Source organism: Leptodactylus fuscus, chromosome 5 (genome assembly GCF_031893055.1).
Source record: "Leptodactylus fuscus isolate aLepFus1 chromosome 5, aLepFus1.hap2, whole genome shotgun sequence".
In the NCBI taxonomy this organism is placed as follows: domain Eukaryota; kingdom Metazoa; phylum Chordata; class Amphibia; order Anura; family Leptodactylidae; genus Leptodactylus; species Leptodactylus fuscus.
The window spans coordinates 188151478-188171755 of NC_134269.1; the positions used below are offsets into that span (position 1 = coordinate 188151478).

Below are 20278 nucleotides of genomic sequence, written 5' to 3' on the forward strand. Positions count from 1 at the left end.
TATGGTCATTCACTTTTAAATACGGATACCTCCCATAATATTGGGCAATATTGTCACCACACTTTATAATGCTGACACCCCATTTATCACTAAGCAGTGCTGGGACCCCACTTTGTAATACTGGCACCCAACATATTACTGCACAATGCTGCTGCCCAACATGTTATTGTGCACTGTTGGCACCCCAATTTATAATACTGGCACCCCACAGATTATTACGCAATGTTGGCATCTGACTTTCTGTTGCATGATGCTGGACTTTCTGTTGTGTAACGCTGGCACTCCACTTCTTATTGAGCAGTGATGGCACCTTACTTCTTACATATAATACTGGCACCCCACTTATTACTAAGTAGTGCTGGCACCTACCTCTATTGTAAAATACTGGCACCCAACTTATTATTGAGGAAGGTTGGTACATCATTTCCCATTGTATAGCGCTGGCAGGCTACCTATTATTGCGCAGTGTTGCCACCTCAATTTTTACCATATAAAGCTGGCACCCCACATATTATTGAGCAGTCCTGGCACCTCACTCTCTACTATACAATGCTGGCACCTCTATTATTATTGATCAGCGTTAGCACCTCACTTCTTACATATAAAGCTGGCACCCAATTCTAACTGAGCAGTGCTGGCACCTTACTTCTTTATGTATAAAGCTAGAACCCCAAGTCTTATTGAATAGTGCTGGCACCCCACTTCTTATTGAACAGTCCTGCCACCCCACTTCCTACTGTATAAAGCTGGCACCCCACTTCTTACTGAGCATTCCTGGCAAAAGCACTTCCTACTGTATAAAGCTGGCACCCACTTCCTGCTGTATAAAGTTGGCCCCCCACTTTTTATGCAGCAGTCCTGGCACCCCACTTCTGCTATATAAAGCTGACACCCCAGTTTCTACTGTATAAAGCTGGCACCCCAGTTTCTACTGTATAAAGCTGGCACCCCAGTTCTTACTGTATAAAGCTGACACCTCATTTCCTACTATATAACGCTGACACCCCATTTCCACCTATATACTGCTGGCACCCCACTTCTTACTATATACAGTTGGCGTCCCACTTCTTACTGTATAAAGCTGGCACCCTACTTCATACCATATAAAGCTGACACCCCCTTTCCACCTATATATAGCTGGCACCCCAATTCTTACTATATACAGTTGGCACCCCACTTCTTACTGTATACAGCTGGCACCCCACTTAGTAATATATACAACTGACACCCCACTTCCTACTGTATACAGTTGGCACCCCACTTCCTACTGTATACAGCTGGCACCCCACTTCCTACTATATACAGCTGGCACCCCACTTCCTACTGTATAAAGCTATAACCCCACTTCCTACTATATACAGCTGGCACCCCACTTACTAATATATATAACTGACACCCCACTTACTAATATATATAACTGACACCCCACTTCCTACTATATACAGCTGGCACCCCACTTACTAATATATATAACTGACACCCCACTTACTAATATATATAACTGACACCCCACTTCCTACTATATACAGCTGGCACCCCACTTCCTACTATATACAGCTGGCACCCCACTTACTAATATATATAACTGACACCCCACTTCCTACTATATACAGCTGGCACCCCACTTCCTACTATATACAGCTGGCACCCCACTTCCTAATGTATACAGCTGGCACCCCACTTCCTACTGTATACAGCTGGCACCCCACTTGCATTTACAGATAAATCACCAACTTCAGCTTGCCCATGCCCCAGTTTCTGGTGCCAGGTGCCAGTTGCATATGCCTGAGTTGAATCAGTAAGGACAGGCATGGATTACTAATGACACCAGGCGATGCCCACACCATGCCACCGGTGCCCGCAGATAAATGACATGCACCCACTAGTGCCAGTTGCAGCTGTCATGCCCAGATGTGGGTGCCTCAGTCTCCTCAGTGATGCCCCCGGCGGGAGGCCAGAGCCCCGGTGCTAGTACTCACCAGATGCCCGCTCTCCTGTCTATGGTCCAGCTATCCAGAAGCAGCGGCCGGAGGCTCCGGGAAAGTCCATGAGTAGCCCGGGAGCAGGACGGCCTCTGATCAGTCAGCACTCCCTCTCCTGTCCTCCTCCTCCTCCTCCTCCTCCTCCTCCCTCCTTCATCACTCACCCTCCCTTCACCCAGCTCTCCAATCGGCTGCCCTGTATCCTCCATGTACACACTGTATTCCCTCACACAGTCCTCTCTAGCTTCTCCATCCTCATCTTCTAGGTGTTTTACTCCTTCTCAGTCCTCCTAATGGATTTCTTATTTTCAGTCTTCCTTTCCTATACTATTATCTCCTATGATATTTTTGGATGACGTCTAAAGTTCTCCTTCTGTAGGGTGACACCTTATACTGGAGAACTGGCACCCTAAACTGTGAGATATATGGTATACCCCTTCATACTCAAAAATTCCCTAAATCATCCTTAAATTATGTTAATGAAGGGTTAAATGATATTGTTTATTTATTTATTTATTTATTATTGTTTATTTATATAATACCATTAATTTCATGACGCTTTACATTTGAGGGTTTACATACAATACACAAAGTATACAAACAGATATAATACTAACAGTGACCGACTGGCACAGTGGGAGGGGGAAAGTACTGCACCCAGGTCACATTAGACTACAGCACCCTGACCGCAGTAGAGTTCTGCACCCAGGTCACATTAGACTACAGCACCTTGACCGCAGTAGAGTAGTGCACCCAGGTCACATTAGACTACAGCACCTTGACCGCAGTAAAGTAGTGCACCCAGGTCACATTAGACTACAGCACCCTGACCGCAGTAGAGTTCTGCACCCAGGTCAACACCCTGACCGCAGTAGAGTTCTGCATCCAGGTACATTAGACTACAGCACCCTGACCGCAGTAGAGTTCTGCACCCAAGTCACATTAGACTTCAGCACCCTGACCGCAGTAGAGTAGTGCACCCAAGTCACATTAGACTTCAGCACCCTGACCGCAGTAAAGTAGTGCACCCAGGTCACATTAGACTCCAACACCCTGACCGCAGTAGAGTTCTGCACCCAGGTCAACACCCTGACCGCAGTAGAGTTCTGCATCCAGGTACATTAGACTACAGCACCCTGACCGCAGTAGAGTTCTGCACCCAAGTCACATTAGACTTCAGCACCCTGACCGCAGTAGAGTAGTGCACCCAAGTCACATTAGACTTCAGCACCCTGACTGCAGTAGTGTTCTGCACCCAGAACACATTATACTACAGTACCCTGACCGTAGTAGAGTTCTGCACCCAGGTCTCATTAGACTACAGCACCTTGACCGCAGTAGTGTTCTGCACCCAGGTCACATTAGACTACAGTACCCTGACCGCAGTAAAGTAGTGCACCCAGGTCACACTAGACTACAGCACCCTGACTGCAGTAGTGTTCTGCACCCAGAACACATTATACTACAGTACCCTGACCGTAGTAGAGTTCTGCACCCAGGTCTCATTAGACTACAGCACCTTGACCGCAGTAGTGTTCTGCACCCAGGTCACATTAGACTACAGTACCCTGACCGCAGTAAAGTAGTGCACCCAGGTCACACTAGACTACAGCACCCTGACTGCAGTAGTGTTCTGCACCCAGAACACATTATACTACAGTACCCTGACCGTAGTAGAGTTCTGCACCCAGGTCACATTAGACTCCAACACCCTGACCGCAGTAGAGTTCTGCATCCAGGTACATTAGACTACAGCACCCTGACCGCAGTAGAGTTCTGCACCCAAGTCACATTAGACTTCAGCACCCTGACCGCAGTAGAGTAGTGCACCCAAGTCACATTAGACTTCAGCACCCTGACCGCAGTAAAGTAGTGCACCCAGGTCACACTAGACTACAGCACCCTGACTGCAGTAGTGTTCTGCACCCAGAACACATTATACTACAGTACCCTGACCGTAGTAGAGTTCTGCACCCAGGTCACATTAGACTACAGCACCTTGACCGCAGTAGTGTTCTGCACCCAAGTCACATTAGACTTCAGCACCCTGACCGCAGTAGAGTAGTGCACCCAGGTCACATTAGACTACAGCACTTTGACCACAGTAAAGTAGTGCACCCAGGTCACATTAGACTCCAACACCCTGACCGTAGTAGAGTTCTGCACCCAGGTCACATTAGACTCCAACACCCAGATCGCAGTAAAGTACTGTACCCAGGTCACATTAGACTTCAGCACCCTGACCGCAGTAGAGTTCTGCACCCAGGTCACATTAGACTTCAGCACCCTGACCGCAGTAAAGTAGTGCACCCAGGTCACACTAGACTACAGCACCCTGACTGCAGTAGTGTTCTGCACCCAGAACACATTATACTACAGTACCCTGACCGTAGTAGAGTTCTGCACCCAGGTCACATTAGACTACAGCACCTTGACCGCAGTAGAGTTCTGCACCCAGGTCACATTAGACTACAGCACTTTGACCACAGTAAAGTAGTGCACCCAGGTCACATTAGACTACAGCACCTTGACCGCAGTAGAGTTCTGCACCCAGGTCACATTAGACTACAGCACTTTGACCACAGTAAAGTACTGCACCCAGGTCACATTAGTCTCCAACACCCTGACCGTAGTAGAGTTCTGCACCCAGGTCACATTAGACTTCAGCACCTTGGCCGCAGTAGAGTAGTGCACCCAAGTCACATTAGACTACAGCACTTTGACCACAGTAAAGTAGTGCACCCAGGTCACATTAGTCTCCAACACCCTGACCGTAGTAGAGTTCTGCACCCAGGTCACATTAGACTTCAGCACCTTGACCGCAGTAGAGTTCTGCACCCAGGTCACATTAGACTCCAACACCCAGATCGCAGTAAAGTACTGTACCCAGGTCACATTAGACTACAGCAGCCTGACCGCAGTAGAGTTCTGCACCCAGAACACATTAGACTACAGCACCCTGACCGCAGTAGTGTTCTGCACCCAGAACACATTAGACTACAGCACCCTGACCGCAGTAGTGTTCTGCACCCAGAACACATTAGGCTACAGCACCCTGACCGCAGTAGAGTTCTGCACCCAGAACACATTACACTTCAGCACCCTGACCGCAGTAGAGTTCTGCACCCAGAACACATTAGACTTCAGCACCCATATCTCAGTAGAGTTCTGCACCCAGGTCACATTAGACTCCAGCACCCATATCTCAGTAGACTACAGCACCCAGGTATTTGTGTATTCTATCATCCAGACGTCAGGAGACTCCAGCACCCATATCCTAATAGACTCTATCACCCTGACCTAAGTAGACTTCAGTACCCCGATCTCAGTAGAATCCTGCAACCAAACCTGACTAGACTCCAACACCCACGTCTCAGTAGACTCCAACAATTTGACTTTTATAGATTCCAGTACACAGATTTCCTTGCCCATAGACCTTAAGCTGAGCGCAGCACTGAGACCTCAACAGTCCCCAGTGCCCAGACCTTAGCAGACCCAGTACCCTGAACCAGTTCAATAGACCTCTGATGGTTACCTTGGCTACTTAATTCTGCTCAAAAACCAAACTTCTCAGCTTCAGCCTCCTCTGCCTGTCCATGCTAGAAGTCGCCCCACATGACGATATAACATACTCTTATAGGAGTTCAAGAAATCTTTCCTTTTTTGTGGCGCTTCCACGAGAGAAGACAAAACAGAGATTAGATGTCGTACAATATTTACCTCGACTACTATTGGCGGTACAATCTTGCTACTGAAACTGCTTAAAAGTGACATCATGTAAGACAGGTGTGACATGGCAGGAGATACCTCTAGATCTAACCTCCTGATTCTGAACATCTTATATTCTCAATGTTCATTGATCTACTAGTATATCTCAGCCATCTTTTAATATCCTCTGTTCATCCTGTTTCAATAAATCCTTTTATTACTGGATTCACTTCTTTTTGATGTAACAACTCATGTTTTTTCCACACTGTCTGTCCAAGCTTTTAATAAGATCTGTTCCTTCAGATTTCCTCTTCCATTTACTAGTATCTATTGTATTCCTTACTAATCTTTTATTTCTCACTGACTCCTCCAGCTCCAGTTATCTTCTGTTCTTCTTCATTCCAGATTCACTCCAACATTTTGCATGTTCTTCCTGACTCTTCTCTTCCCCACTGGGTAAAACTTCCTACAGGTATTTCCTAACATCTGCTTGGTTCCCTTTATCATCTATTGTCTATTATATCTCCTGGCTCATTCTTTCATCTTCTAAGCTCATCTTTCTTCTTTGTTCTCATCATCAAATCTAATGTCTACTACTCTCAAGACTCGTTCCTTCATCTCCTAACATCTCCCATTCTACTAAATTCTTGTCATCATCTTCAATTGTCTACTGCCTCGTCTAATTCATTCACCTTCTTAATATCTCCTAAGTTCTCTTCATCATCTTCGTTTGTTTACTGTTTTTCCTGATGCACCTTCTAACATCTCCTGGCCTTCTTGGTTTTCTTCTTCGGCATTTACGGTCTACTATTCTTCTTAATTCACTCATTTAGCTCCTGATACATCCTTTACTTCTTGGTTCTCCTCATCTACTTCTAATATCTGTGATTCCTTCTGAATCACTTTTTCCTACTATCTTATTTGTCCAGACAATTACTAACGTCTTGTCCTCTCAATTCTCTTCATCACTTTGTCTATATCTGACATGTTTGTTTTTTCATCCACTAAATTCTGGTATTTTTTTACACTTCCCAATTGACAACACAATTTTCTACCTGAATGGAGTTGGAATGTCACTTTAGATGTAGTGTAACCCCCTCACAGGAGTTACTAATGGTTATTTGGCCATATAAGTGCCTTACATGTTATGATAGATTGTATGTGTTGTCATGTTTATTCTGTGTTCATTTGTGTAATGTTGTTAAGCTATTGTTCTCTGGTTTCACTTGTCCTAGTGAGCTGTGGTCTCCATAGCACCACACACTATAGTGGGTGGATCTGTAGCTGGAACAGGAAATAGTCATAGCAGAGAGAGGAAGTAGTATTCTGTAAGAGCCAGGGAAGGAGAAGGAGCAAGGAGAAGGGTGGCAGTGGCCATCTTGTGTTTCAGATACTGTGTTGTGAGGATTGCCACAGCAGTAGCAGGGCAGAGAAGCTGTGTGACAGCGCCCCCATCACCATCAGTAAGAGGACAGGATTATATCAGGCTAAGCAGAGCTATAACCCTGGCAGCCTGCACCTACCTCTACAAGGTAACTGAGCCCCTGCAGTAGACCAGAAGCTGGATCTGCAGACATCTTAGACTCTCTGCTAATACAGGGGAAGGTGTCAGCCAGCTACAAGCCCCTGTGCCACAGCTCACTGCTACAGGACAAGTGACCAGCAGATGCCTGTTACAATAAAGCAGTGAGCACTTCTACTGATCCTGGCCTGGACATTGCCTTCCTTACAGCTAAGCCCTGGGCAAATGCTCTTTGTTGGAGTAGAGCACTGGCACCCACATCACCATCTCCAGCCCAGGGACCAGCGGGTGTCTCAATACTCCAACTGGCGTCACAACTAACTGACTCTGCCTATTTCCCTGTGCACCTCTCCTGGGAGTTCTGGTGCCTATAAGGTCACCGTGACAGTCCAGCTTTCTGCACGGTTCTCCCGGGGTGGTCGCAGTTGGCGTCACGAACAGGATTTCTGTGCCATTGTAAAAAGAAGGGAGGCACTTGAGCTGCTGGCAGGAAAAAGGATCTATGACTGCGACACTGTGCAGTATCGCCATCTTGGCCCTGCATCGCACGCTATACCTGAATCTACAGCACAGGCAACAGCAGGTGAGCCACGTACTGCCAGTATGTTTAGGAACAAAGAAAAAAGGGATTTTGTCAGTTTTAAACACCAAGGGTCCAGTAGTGAGGATGAGGAAGAGGGGTGTAGTGTTTCAGCCCCCACAGCTGCAGTAATGCCAATCACAATGCCTTATTACCCAGGCGTGCCATGGCTGCCACTCTATGTAGGCGAGCCAAATACCCTAAAGGACTTTAAAGGAAAGATGCAAGCAACTTTCAAAGTTTATCCCCTCACTGCTGAGCAGAAGGTTGCTATGTTAATGGGTCAGATGGGAGGAGCAGCCCTCCGTGAAGTTAAGTCCTGGGATGTTAAGGAGAAACAAACTGTTAAGCAAATATTTGATAAACTGCGCGCCATATTTGAAACTAAGACTCTGTCAGAACTAAAAGCTCGGTTCTTTAGCCGCAAGCAGAACACAGGTGAAAGTCTTAGAGACTATGCTCTGAGCTTGGATGAAGCTCTCCGCCAGGTTGCTCAACTAGATCCTCACGAGCGTCACAATTATGATTGCACGCTGAAGGAGCAATTCATCGAGGGTGCTACACCTGATGCAGTTAAAATGCAACTACGTATGCTTAACTCTCAAGACCCTGACCGACCCTTCAACCTATTTAAAGAGACAGCCATCCAAATCCTTAAAGTGGACACAATGCCAGAGGAGCAGCATAATGTGCCCTCAGCTTCTACAGCACCTCCGCCCTGTGTAATCCAACAATCCATTGCTCAGTGCGCACAGATCCAACCTTCTGACTCCAACATTGAACTCCAAGGACAAATCGCTGAACTTTCAAAGAATCTAATTAAGCTTTGCAAAAAAGTGGATGACCTTCAGCTGACACCACCGAGGTCTCCCTCATCCCGGCACTGGCAGCGACCTTCGCCACGTCAGTATTCACGCAGACCGTTATTCCGACCCGGTCGCAGGGTCACGGACCAGTTTGATTCATCCGGAAGGCCCATCTGTCGAAGTTGTCATTTACCAGGACATGTTGAACGAGAATGCCAGTCTTTAAACTAGGCCGTCCTGGGGCAGAGGACCTACCCCCAGGAGACAACCACCACCATGGTCCACTATCACCTGATTGGGGTCGACATTTCATTGGAGACCGCCCTATCCTTTCCATCAATATGAACAACATACCACTGACTGCTCTCTTGGATACAGGATCACAGATGACTACCATGCCCCTTGCCCAGTTTGAAAAATATTGGTCTCGAGATCAGCTACAACCATGCAATCCTCATGAGCATGTGACTCTAATTGCCAGCAATGGACAAGAACTTAAACAGGTAGGATACTTCCTAGCCACCCTTAAGATTGGCAAAACCGAACTGAAGGATCAAGGGATTGTCATTGTGGACGTTGCCAAAGACAGAGACACTCCCTCCATCATCATTGGGACCAATGTCTTAGTTAATTGTTTTGATGAAGCCATTGCTGCCTTGTCTGACACTCTTCAAATAGCCGCTCCAAAAGAGAGACACATCTACCATAAGGCCATTAAGGTTTTGGTACAACAACAACAGGTACAACTTTCCCAAGGTGAGATCGGAAAAGCTAGGGTGACTGACGCTAGACCCATCATCTTACCACCTAGTCATGTGATGATGGTCTGGTGCCGGGCCAGGTTTGGTGTCAAAGGCAGGGATTACTCCGTGCTCATCGAGTCAATGCCTACGGATCGTACAGTTATTGCTGCCCGTAGTTTGGCTAAGGTGACCCATGGACGAGTCCCTATACAATTGTTGAATTTTGGGGATTCTGAAGTTACACTACCTCGGTATACAGTGGTTGCCAAATTATCCAGAGTTCAGGATGCCGATTGCCTCCAGAGAGTCCATTGTGTAGCTCAGACCACCAATTCACAACCCACATGTAACCCCACTGGGGAGCAAAAAGAATGGTGGCAAGAGATTCACCTTGGAACCCCTGAGACGCCTTCATCTCAGCTGGAAGGGGTATTGCGGGTAGTTCACGAATTCGAACACATTTTCAGCAAGTCCCCTATGGACTTTGGCCATGTCACTGCAGTAGAACACACAATTCAAACTGGTGATCATCCTCCCATCAAGGAAAGACATAGGCCCATTCCCCCAGCACAATACCAACAAGTAAAAGGCTTACTCCAAAACATGAAGGATTCTGGTGTCATAAGGAACAGCCGAAGCCCTTGGGCTGCTCCCTTAGTACTTGTCAAAAAGAAGGACGGTACTATTCGCCTTTGCGTGGATTACCGCAAATTGAATGATATCACCCACAAGGATGCGTATCCGCTGCCCCGGATAGAAGGAGTCCCTTGCAGCTCTTCAGTCTGCAGCCTACTTCTCTGTCCTGGACCTTACCAGTGGATACTGGCAGGTCCCTATGTCCCCAGCTGATGCTGAAAAAACTGCCTTCACAACACCAATGGGTCTGTTTGAATTTGACCGGATGCCATTTGGGTTGTGCAATGCGCCTGCCACATTCCAACGGCTCATGGAATTCTGTTTAGGTCATCTAAACTTTGAGTCTGTCCTGTTATATCTGGATGATATAATTGTTTACTCCAGGACATATGCAGAGCATTTGGATCACCTTGCGAGAGTGTTTGAGTCTTTGGATTGCTATGGTCTGAAACTCAAGCCTTCCAAATGCCATCTCCTAAAATCTGAAATCCAATACCTGGGACACATCGTGAGCGCTGATGGGGTGTCACCAGATCCTCAGTACACTGAACGGATACGCGACTGGCCAACTCCTGAAACGGTAAAAGACATCCGTAGATTCCTTGGGTTCGCCGGTTATTACCGCCGATTTGTAAAAAACTTTGCCCGGATTGCTGCACCCTTACAGGCTGTACTGGTAGGTCAGTCTACCACCCGATCTGGTAAGAGTCCAACTATCCAATGGACCCCTGAAATGCAAAAAGCATTTGATGAGTTAAAAGCGGCCTTAGTCGGTCCAAATGTCCTTGCTTACCCTGATTACAGTAAACCGTTCATTCTGCAAACAGACGCAAGTAAAACTGGACTTGGTGCTGTCCTGTCCCAGAAACAAGAAGGTTTGATTAGACCCATTGCATTTGCCAGTCGATCGCTTCGGGCGACTGAACGTAATGCCTCTAACTATAGCTCCTTTAAGTTGGAGTTTCTGGCTTTGGTTTGGGCAATTACTGAAAAATTCCATCATTATCTCACCGCCACTCCTTTTGTTGCATATACAGATAATAATCCTCTGACCCATCTTAGCACTGCCAAATTGGGAGCAATTGAGCAGCGTTGGGCTTCACGTCTTGCCAATTATCAGTTTACCTTAAAATTCCGTGCAGGGAGGGAGAATGTTAATGCTGACATTTTATCTCGGTTACCCCAAGAGTCAATTAATGACCTAGATGACCCTGACATATGGGAAGAAATTGAACTCCCTGACTTCTATGACAAAGTCACTCAACGTGTTAATCAAAATGTCCGGACTAAATATTGTACCCTTCAGACCGTGCGAGTTGAGTCCCTCCATCATATGGATTGGGAACAAGTCCAAAAACAAGATCCAACATTGCAAAGATTAAAAGACCTTTTAAAAGATTCTAATTCAATAGGTCCAGATAACAATGCAAGCCCTGAACTTCAAAATCTTTGGCGAGAGCGCGGTCGTTTAACCTATCTGCAGGGAAAACTGGTCCGCCGTTATGTAAATCCTCGTACCCATGAGCGAGTGTTTCAGATTGTGATACCAAGACAAGACGCTCCTTTGATCTTGGATGCGTATCATAATCAGTCAGGACATTTCAATGCCCAAAAGACAGAACGAACCATTAAGGATCGTTTCTACTGGGTGGGAATGCGCCCTCAAATTGAACAGTGGTGCCGGGATTGTGCACAATGTGCTTTGCGGAGAGGATCTAACCAACGGGCCCCTCTACAGGGCATTGTCACAGTCAGACCACTAGAGTTGGTAGCACTTGACCACGTCAAGTTGACTCCAAGTCGGTCAGGTTACACTTATGCACTAACAATGATTGATCATTTTTCAAAATTCATGGTTGTAGTCCCAGTAAAAGATCTCACTGGTAAAACAGCAGCTCGGGAATTCCAAAGACATTTTGGGCGACCCTACGGTTATCCTGAAAAGATCCTTACTGATCAAGGTCCTGCATTTGAGTCAGAGCTTTTTCAAGAGTTCTGCAACCTCTATGGGTGTCAAAAGATCCGCACTACAGCCTACCATCCCCAGGGTAATGGGCTTTGTGAAAAAGCCAATCAAATCATTATCAACATGCTGAGAACAGTTGCCCGTGAAAGACGATCTGAGTGGCCAGAGCTATTGCCAGAGATCACTGAGATCTATAATAACACCAGACAGGATTCCACAGGGTACACTCCTGCATACCTCCTTAGAGGACAGATAGGGCAGCTCCCCGCTGATCACCAAATGGGAGTGATTACAGAGGTTAGGTCCCCACCTTTACCAAATGACACTTGGGTAGCAGAAAGACTAAGGGTTAGTAGAGAACTTCAGGAACTTGTGTGTAAATCTCTGGACCAGGCTAGACACAAACAGGCTCTCCAGTATGACAAAGGAGCAAATGCTCAACCCTTGCAACCTGGAGATAAGGTCCTAAAAAGGCGACATGTTAGGCATCATAAGTTAGAGGATCGTTGGGAAGACAAAGCCTATGTTGTCCAAGAGGCACCACATGATAACTCTAAAGTGTGTAAAATTGTTCCAGAGGATGGAGAAGGTCCATCCCAGCTAGTGTCTAGAGATGATCTCAAAGTCTGTCCCTCCTCTTATACAAGTCCTAGAGTGACCCGTCGGTTACCGGCTACTCCACACGCTCTGTCACAACCAAGACGGACATTACCCTGTATACCCATTCCTGGCCAACATGGTACAGAATTAGGACTTGCTCTGGCTTCCCCTAACTTATACTTCTTTGTGAGACCTACGGTTACACCGTTGCAAAGAGAGACTCCTTCTGTGTCAAGGGAAACAAGTGACTCCATTTCCTTAGAGGACTTTGTATCAGAGACTCCAGACACTCAGGTACTCCCTGTTGAGAGAGAGGAGGCCTCAGAGTCTGAAACAATTTCTCAAAGGAGATCCCAAAGGGTAAACAAGGGTAAACCCTCAGTTCGCTACAGCCCTTAAAGGAGCATGTCAAGATCAGCCATAGTGGACTGTGCATTTCAGCTGATCATCTGCCTTGGAGACTGTTGTTTATCTTCACTTCAACAAATAAGCCATATACCTGGTGCCATAGTGGCGACACCATGCTTGGACTGCCCAAAGTTCTACCTCTATGTTTATTATTTGTTCCTAACCCATTTAACGTTTATTCCATTTACTTTGTACTATGGGATATTTAAGCCATTGACTGTTTTCTGTGTTATTGGTAGCCCGAGGACGTGCTACATTCAAGAAGGGAGGGATGTAACCCCCTCACAGGAGTTACTAATGGTTATTTGGCCATATAAGTGCCTTACATGTTATGATAGATTGTATGTGTTGCCATGTTCATTCTGTGTTCATTTGTGTAATGTTGTTAAGCTATTGTTCTCTGGTTTCACTTGTCCTAGTGAGCTGTGGTCTCCATAGCAACACACACTATGGTGAGTGGATCTGTAGCTGGAACAGGAAATAGTCACAGCAGAGAGAGGAAGTAGTATTCTGTAAGAGCCAGGGAAGGAGAAGGAGCAAGGAGAAGGGTGGCAGTGGCCATCTTGTGTTTCAGATACTGTGTTGTGAGGATTGCCACAGCAGTAGCAGGGCAGAGAAGCTGTGTGACAGCGCCCCCATCACCATCAGTAAGAGGACAGGATTATATCAGGCTAAGCAGAGCTATAACCCTGGCAGCCTGCACCTACCTCTACAAGGTAACTGAGCCCCTGCAGTAGACCAGAAACTGGATCTGCAGACATCTTAGACTCTCTGCTAATACAGGGGAAGGTGTCAGCCAGCTACAAGCCCCTGTGCCACAGCTCACTGCTACAGGACAAGTGACCAGCAGATGCCTGTTACAATAAAGCAGTGAGCACTTCTACTGATCCTGGCCTGGACATTGCCTTCCTTACAGCTAAGCCCTGGGCAAATGCTCTTTGTTGGAGTAGAGCACTGGCACCCACATCACCATCTCCAGTCCAGGGACCAGCGGGTGTCTCAATACTCCAACTGGCGTCACAACTAACTGACTCTGCCTATTTCCCTGTGCACCTCTCCTGGGAGTTCTGGTGCCTATAAGGTCACCGTGACAGTCCAGCTTTCTGCACGGTTCTCCCGGGGTGGTCGCAGTAGGATTCTATGAGCCATAGTTATTAGAATGGTTCCCTACTCAGGAATGGTGGGAAGGACATTGATGGAGAAGGAAGTAGTGGTGAACTTTACTCACCTATAGCATCAAGCTGAATAGAGAACAGAATTCTCTGTTAAGGCTACTAGAATGTGGATATACAATCTCAGAAGAGGCAAACATTTTTCTTAAGCAGTAACAAGTCTCTTGAATGGTAACCACATCACATTGCTATTAGTAGCATCCTCATTTGTATGGGTCACCTCTTAGCTGGTCACCAATGTCCTGGTGGTGACTGCTGTTCATTCACTTGCACTTTACGTGGTCTAGTCTGGTCTGGTCTCACTGTGGCTTCTTCACAGAGGTGTGCTCCTCACTGTCTACCTTAAATTTATCACTGTGGTTTAATGTCTCATAATGTCACAATCTCCTAGCCATCTCAGGCTATGGTATCACTTTAAAGACTATGGTCTTGTCACCATGTTGGATCCTTTCTTACAGCGGAGGAATGGGTCTCCTCTAGCTGGACAAAGTAAAGATTACAATCCAGGCTGTTGTCCTAAGGGCCAAATCCAACGCCTTGTGTGATGCAGGTAACAGTTCATGTGACATCTGTTTTTTCCTGGTTTGGCCTAAAGCTCCGGTAAACCGAACTCAGTGTATCATTTAAGTAAAAGACAATGGACCCACGGTCAGGCTGAAACTCACAGCATCACATTATGATGAGGTTAAATTCAGCCGAGCTATGGTCAGTGTAGGGAATACAGCCGTCACGTAGATCATGCAATCCACTACCTGGCCACTATACAGTGTACAGATCTATCTGCTTCTGGCTCCATACACTATATATTATGGGGATTGGATGCAGCACTGCACAGATGATCCATGGGATAGGTTATCAATTGATAAAGACCCCCGCCACAGACAAAAGCTACTGTGCAGAACCTTAAAAAATGGACTGATATCTTTTGGTAAGGTTCTTCATCCATATTCCTTACTGAAATTTTTAATTTTTCCAATGGCATCTATTATATTCAATAATAAATATGTGAGTCTGTGGTCCTTTCAATACATCCATTACATATTGTCTATGCGTATCCCATATGAATTATATGACCCGTCTCTCGTTTCCCAGTTCCACCCTAATCTACATTACAATACACTTTACTTTGAAGATGTATGCTACACCTGCTGCCCGCCGCATAAATCCTTCTACAGTTCTTCTATCCTCCTCTAAACAACTGTGTCCTATTGTTCTCTCAGAGAAATCTGTCTCTCTATTTTATTACCTTTCATGTCTTGTTGTCAATTTTTCGACCCCTCAGCTAATGGCATCGTTACTGTACTTCTCGTGGCGGCCTCTTTACCGCCATCTCCATTTTCCCTGTTTGTGTTACCGCAAGGTTATTATTCTTTTTGCTTACACATCTGTGTCACATCGCGAGGTTCTTCACAAACCATGTGATGTTTTTGAATCTCATTTTTGATATTGTGATGCTCTGCCGTAGACGAGTCTTCCTATGCCAACTAATGATGCGATATGCTCTCGTTCTAAAACATTAGTTCAGTTTATGCAGAGTATTTTTTTATGCCGGGATCGAGCGCTTCCATTGCGTAGGAAATTGTAGGCCTGGTACAATTTACAAGGTTGATTAAACGATAATGATCATCGTATGTTTGTTTTGAAGTGAAGAAAATTGCTTCTGCCGGTCGGAAAATTTATCAAAACTGCTAAAAAAATAATTACGAGTTGTTAATCACTAGGGCAATTTGTTGTTGGGGAGGGAGATGCCAAAATTGTCTAAATCAGGGTTGTCTGGTTTGGAAAATCTTTTTTTTTTACTTGAAGGGTATGGGTGGCTTTCGCTTATTCCCTAAGTGAACAGCTGTTATCTGGCAGAAGAACCTAGCTGCAGTGGTTTAGTTTTCCTGCAGCACCTCCGCAGGGAAAGCTAGGAATTACACAGTGGACATATAGGAAATAAATATACAAATAAGGGCTCGTTCACATCAGCGTTGTGAACTCCGTTATGCAGGTTTCCGTTTCCTGCATAAAACAGAGGCAAGAGACGGAAACCTGCAGGAGTCTCTCTCACCCATTCATTTGAATGGGTGAGAGAGATGTCCGGCCGTGAGCGGCGGTGAGCGTTTTATGCTCTCCGCCGCGAAACCGGGTTTTATAATCCGGACACAGAGTCGGACATGCAGTACTCTGTGTCCGGATAAAAAAATCCGGTTTCGCGGCGGAGAGCATAAAACGCTCACCGCCGCTCACGGCCGGACCTGGTCTGTGCTTTCCGTCTTCTGGCATGCAGAAGACGGAAAGCACAGAACGGAAAGAAGAACGCAGGTGTGAACCCAGCGTCAGTCCTCCTTGGTGGAATAGGTTAACTTTCTTTAGCTCCACCTTTTGGAAGGTAACTCCATATAGGTTAATGCCTGAATTTCCTTTAACCTAGTAGCACAAGGTGGAAACAAAGCCGAGCCAGAATATCTCCTCCAAAAGAAAGAGTAATCCATCCGCAGACAGCTCTTTTAAGGTTATTGCCTCTCATTGGGGTAAAGCAGGATACAGGTTGGCCGGGTTAGAAGTCATAGCTGTGAGTCAGAAGGGGTCTCCTTAACAGGGTTGTGCCGTTACGGAGAATTAGAATTATTCCGTATTTGGGACCTCCAGTGATCAGGAGATCGAATGAAAGTCCCCCTTAAACCTCCATATGAATAGAGCATCAATGTCAATCTCCAGCAGGGCCCGAAGCCCAATGCTAGTGAGCGGAGCACTGGTCATGCAAGTGCACTTGTGCTCCATTTACAAGGAGGCTTTAGGAAGTCTTTTGTCCCTTATTTCCTGAACGCTGGTGGACCTGGCGGTTAGAGCCCAAGCAATCTGACACTTATCTCCTATCCTGTGGATGGTGGATAAGTGTCCTTGATGGCACAACCCATTTAAGGAAACATTGTCTCAACCAGCTGCCTGAAACCATGTGTCTGTCCATATCCAAAACCAAGAATGGAGACTAGACAGAAAAATGGTATAATGAAAAGATCTGTACCAGTTCTGTGTTTTCGACCCACTCCCGGATTTGATTTACAAACTCTGATGAAAAACACTATGTGTAAATAAAGCCTTATGGTCATATGACAGAAGGTCTCAGATGATTTGCTCAAATATTTTTGGCTGCAGGACTCATCTCAGACAGTGTAGCCCTAGCCGAAAAGAAAATGGGACATATTGTATCAATGAAGACTGGTGTATTGAACGCCAGTCTTGATAACCCCAGTGCCGGTGGAAGACCCGCCTGATTTACGAGGAGACATACACCTCTTCAAAATTTCAGCAGCTCCTCGGCCAGGTCGTGTGTCTGTGCTGGAAGTAAACTGATGTAAATAGTATTACATCAACCGCAACTCCTGCACTCCTTTCCAAAATAGACAAACATCTGTTATAAAGTAAATTATACATGTGTCCCCGCACAGCTTTCATTTCACACCCTGCATCTCAAAAGTGAAAGCTGTTTTGTGATTGGTTGCTATGGGCGACAAAGATCTTTTTATCGTCTGGGTTGCTGTATATATATATATATATATATATATATATATATATATATATATATATGATTTATTGAATATAAAAATGTATAACATTCACAAAAATTCATCAATTCCTTAATGTTATGAACTTGATGCATAAAACAGCAGTGGCAGTTCCGATGACAGCACAGGGCACATGACATCATAGACATTCCATGACATCACACTTAGAATAGAATGTGTAAGGCTGGTAGTCTGTGCCATCTTGTGCCATTTGAGCTTAAGAGCTTGAAGAGGACGGTATGATCAGGTAGGGAGCTCTTCACTCAATGTTCACTATGTTCACAGATCGTGTAGCTGGGGGTCGGAGGGGGTTGTGGTGAAGCTGAAGCTGCACCATTAATCCCCTAAGGCCCTGTTCACATGGGGAGCGGATTGGTAGATTTTGGCCCCGAGAGTGATGCGGGGCCAAAATGAGCCTGCTGCGACTGTCGCGGCTTCCCCCTCCAGAGTACGCTTAAATGAATGGGCCTACTCCGGAGGGTGCTGCCATGAGGTGGATGCCGGGGCTGAATCAGCCGCAGAATCCTAATCAAGAAAGGACAGCTCGTTTCTTTTTGCCGTGAGCGGCAATATTCCTCTGACGGAATAAAGTTGCCTGGCGGTCTACATAGACCTCCATTGTGGGGGGGCGGATTATGATGTGGATTCAGCGCCATAATTCGCTCTCTCTTGACCCGTGTGAACGGGGCCTTACAAGCTTAGCAAAAATCCCTTGACTGTCAGGATGTTTTAGGGTTTGTTTGTTTTTTTGTTTGTTTTTTTAAAAAGACATTCTAAGAAATGTTTCTCATCCTGGCTAGTATCTATTGAAAAGGGGCCCGGCTACATGCCAGGGTCCCTTTTCATTTTCAATATGTATAGCGGTCAGGGAACCAAGCCATCCCCAACCGCTGTCATAGTGGTACCAGGCCCCGGCCATCTCCAGCTGGCTGTGGGCCCTGTACCTTCCAGGACACGGTCACAGACCACGATCGTTACGCCCCTATGTACAACAAGGTACCCAGCTTTCTCCCGACAGTAGGTGTCAGTGGACAGAATGATCAGACATGCTGAATTACAGCATGTCTGATCCTCTGGTCTAGCAGAAGATTAGTCATTGAAGGTTTGCAAGGGGCTTATTCACAACATGCTTGCTCGGCCAAGTGTGCATGTATATAGCAGGTATAGGGGGCACTCAGGGTGTATAACTGTCAGATAAGTGTTCAGCCAATAGCTATCTAGGCTAGGTTCACATCTGCATCTAGGCTAGGTTCACAAAGCAGCAGTTAACCACAGACACCCATGGACCCCATAGACTATAATGGGGGTCATCTGGGCATCTGTTGAATTTCATACTGAAACGAGTGAAGAGAGAAGTCCTCCGTGAAGGACTTTTCTATTTGCCGATTTTTGGCGGTTTCTCCAATGTAGACTCCAGCCCAGATGTGAACCTAGCCTAAGATGTACGGGCAGTCTTAGGGTATGTTCACAATATGTATTATACTGTGGAGCAGAGGATATATTATATTAGATTGTAAGCTCTTAAGAGCAGAACATATTGTATATTAAATTGTAAACTATTAGGGTAAGTTCACACCGGGTTCTTTGGTCAGGATTTTGAGGCCGTATTCTATCTTATATCTATCTATCTATCTATCTATCTATCTCCTATCTATCTATCTATCTATCTATCTATCTATCTACTATCTATCATCTATCTATCTCCTATCTATCTATCTATCTATCTATCTATCTATCACATATATATCTATCTATCTATCTATCTCCTATCTATCTATCTATCTATCTCCTATCTATCTATCTATCTATCTATCTCCTATCTATCTATCTATCTATCTATCTCCTATCTATCTATCTATCTATCTATCTCCAATCTATCTATCTATCTATCTATCTATCTATCTATCTATCTCCTATCTATCTATCTATCTATCTATCTATCTATCTATCACATATCTATCTATCTATCTATCTCCTATCTCTATCTATCTATCTATCTATCTATCTATCTATCTATCTACTATCTATCATCTATCTATCTCCTATCTATCTATCTATCTATCTATCTATCTATCCATCCATCCATCTCCTATCTATCTATCTATCTATCATCTATCTATCTATCTATCTATCTATCTATTATCTATCATCTATCTATCTATCTATCTATCTATCACATATCTATCTATCTATCTCCTATCTCTATCTATCAATCTATCTATCTATCTATCTATCTATCTATCTATCTACTATCTATCATCTATCTATCTATCTCCTATCTATCTATCTATCTATCTATCTATCTATCTATTCATCTCCTATCTATCTATCTATCTATCTATCTATCTACTATCTATCATCTATCTATCTCCTATCTATCTATCTATCTATCTATCTATCTATCTATCTATCTATTCATCTCCTAACTATCTATCTATCTCCTATCTATCTATCTATCTATCTATCTATCTATCTATATCTATCTCCTATCTATCTATCTATCTATCTATCTATCTATCTATCTCCTATCTATCTATCTATCTATCTATCTACCTATCCATCCATCTCCTATCTATCTATCTATCTATCTATCTATCTATCTAT

General features: G+C 45.1%; 1 protein-coding gene across 3 annotated transcripts in view; it reads right to left on the reverse strand.

Annotated features, from left to right (window-relative positions):
- Positions 1-20278, reverse strand: part of SGCD (sarcoglycan delta) — a 514319-nt gene that overhangs the window by 463802 nt on the left and 30239 nt on the right. Inside the window, exon 1 of one of the 3 annotated variants that reach the window (XM_075274920.1) lies at positions 1976-2085. The exons of the other annotated variants lie outside the window; for them this stretch is intronic. The gene's annotated coding sequence lies outside the window, so the exon portion shown is untranslated. Of the gene's footprint in view, positions 1-1975; positions 2086-20278 lie in introns of those variants that run through there. 3 annotated transcript variants of the gene reach the window in all.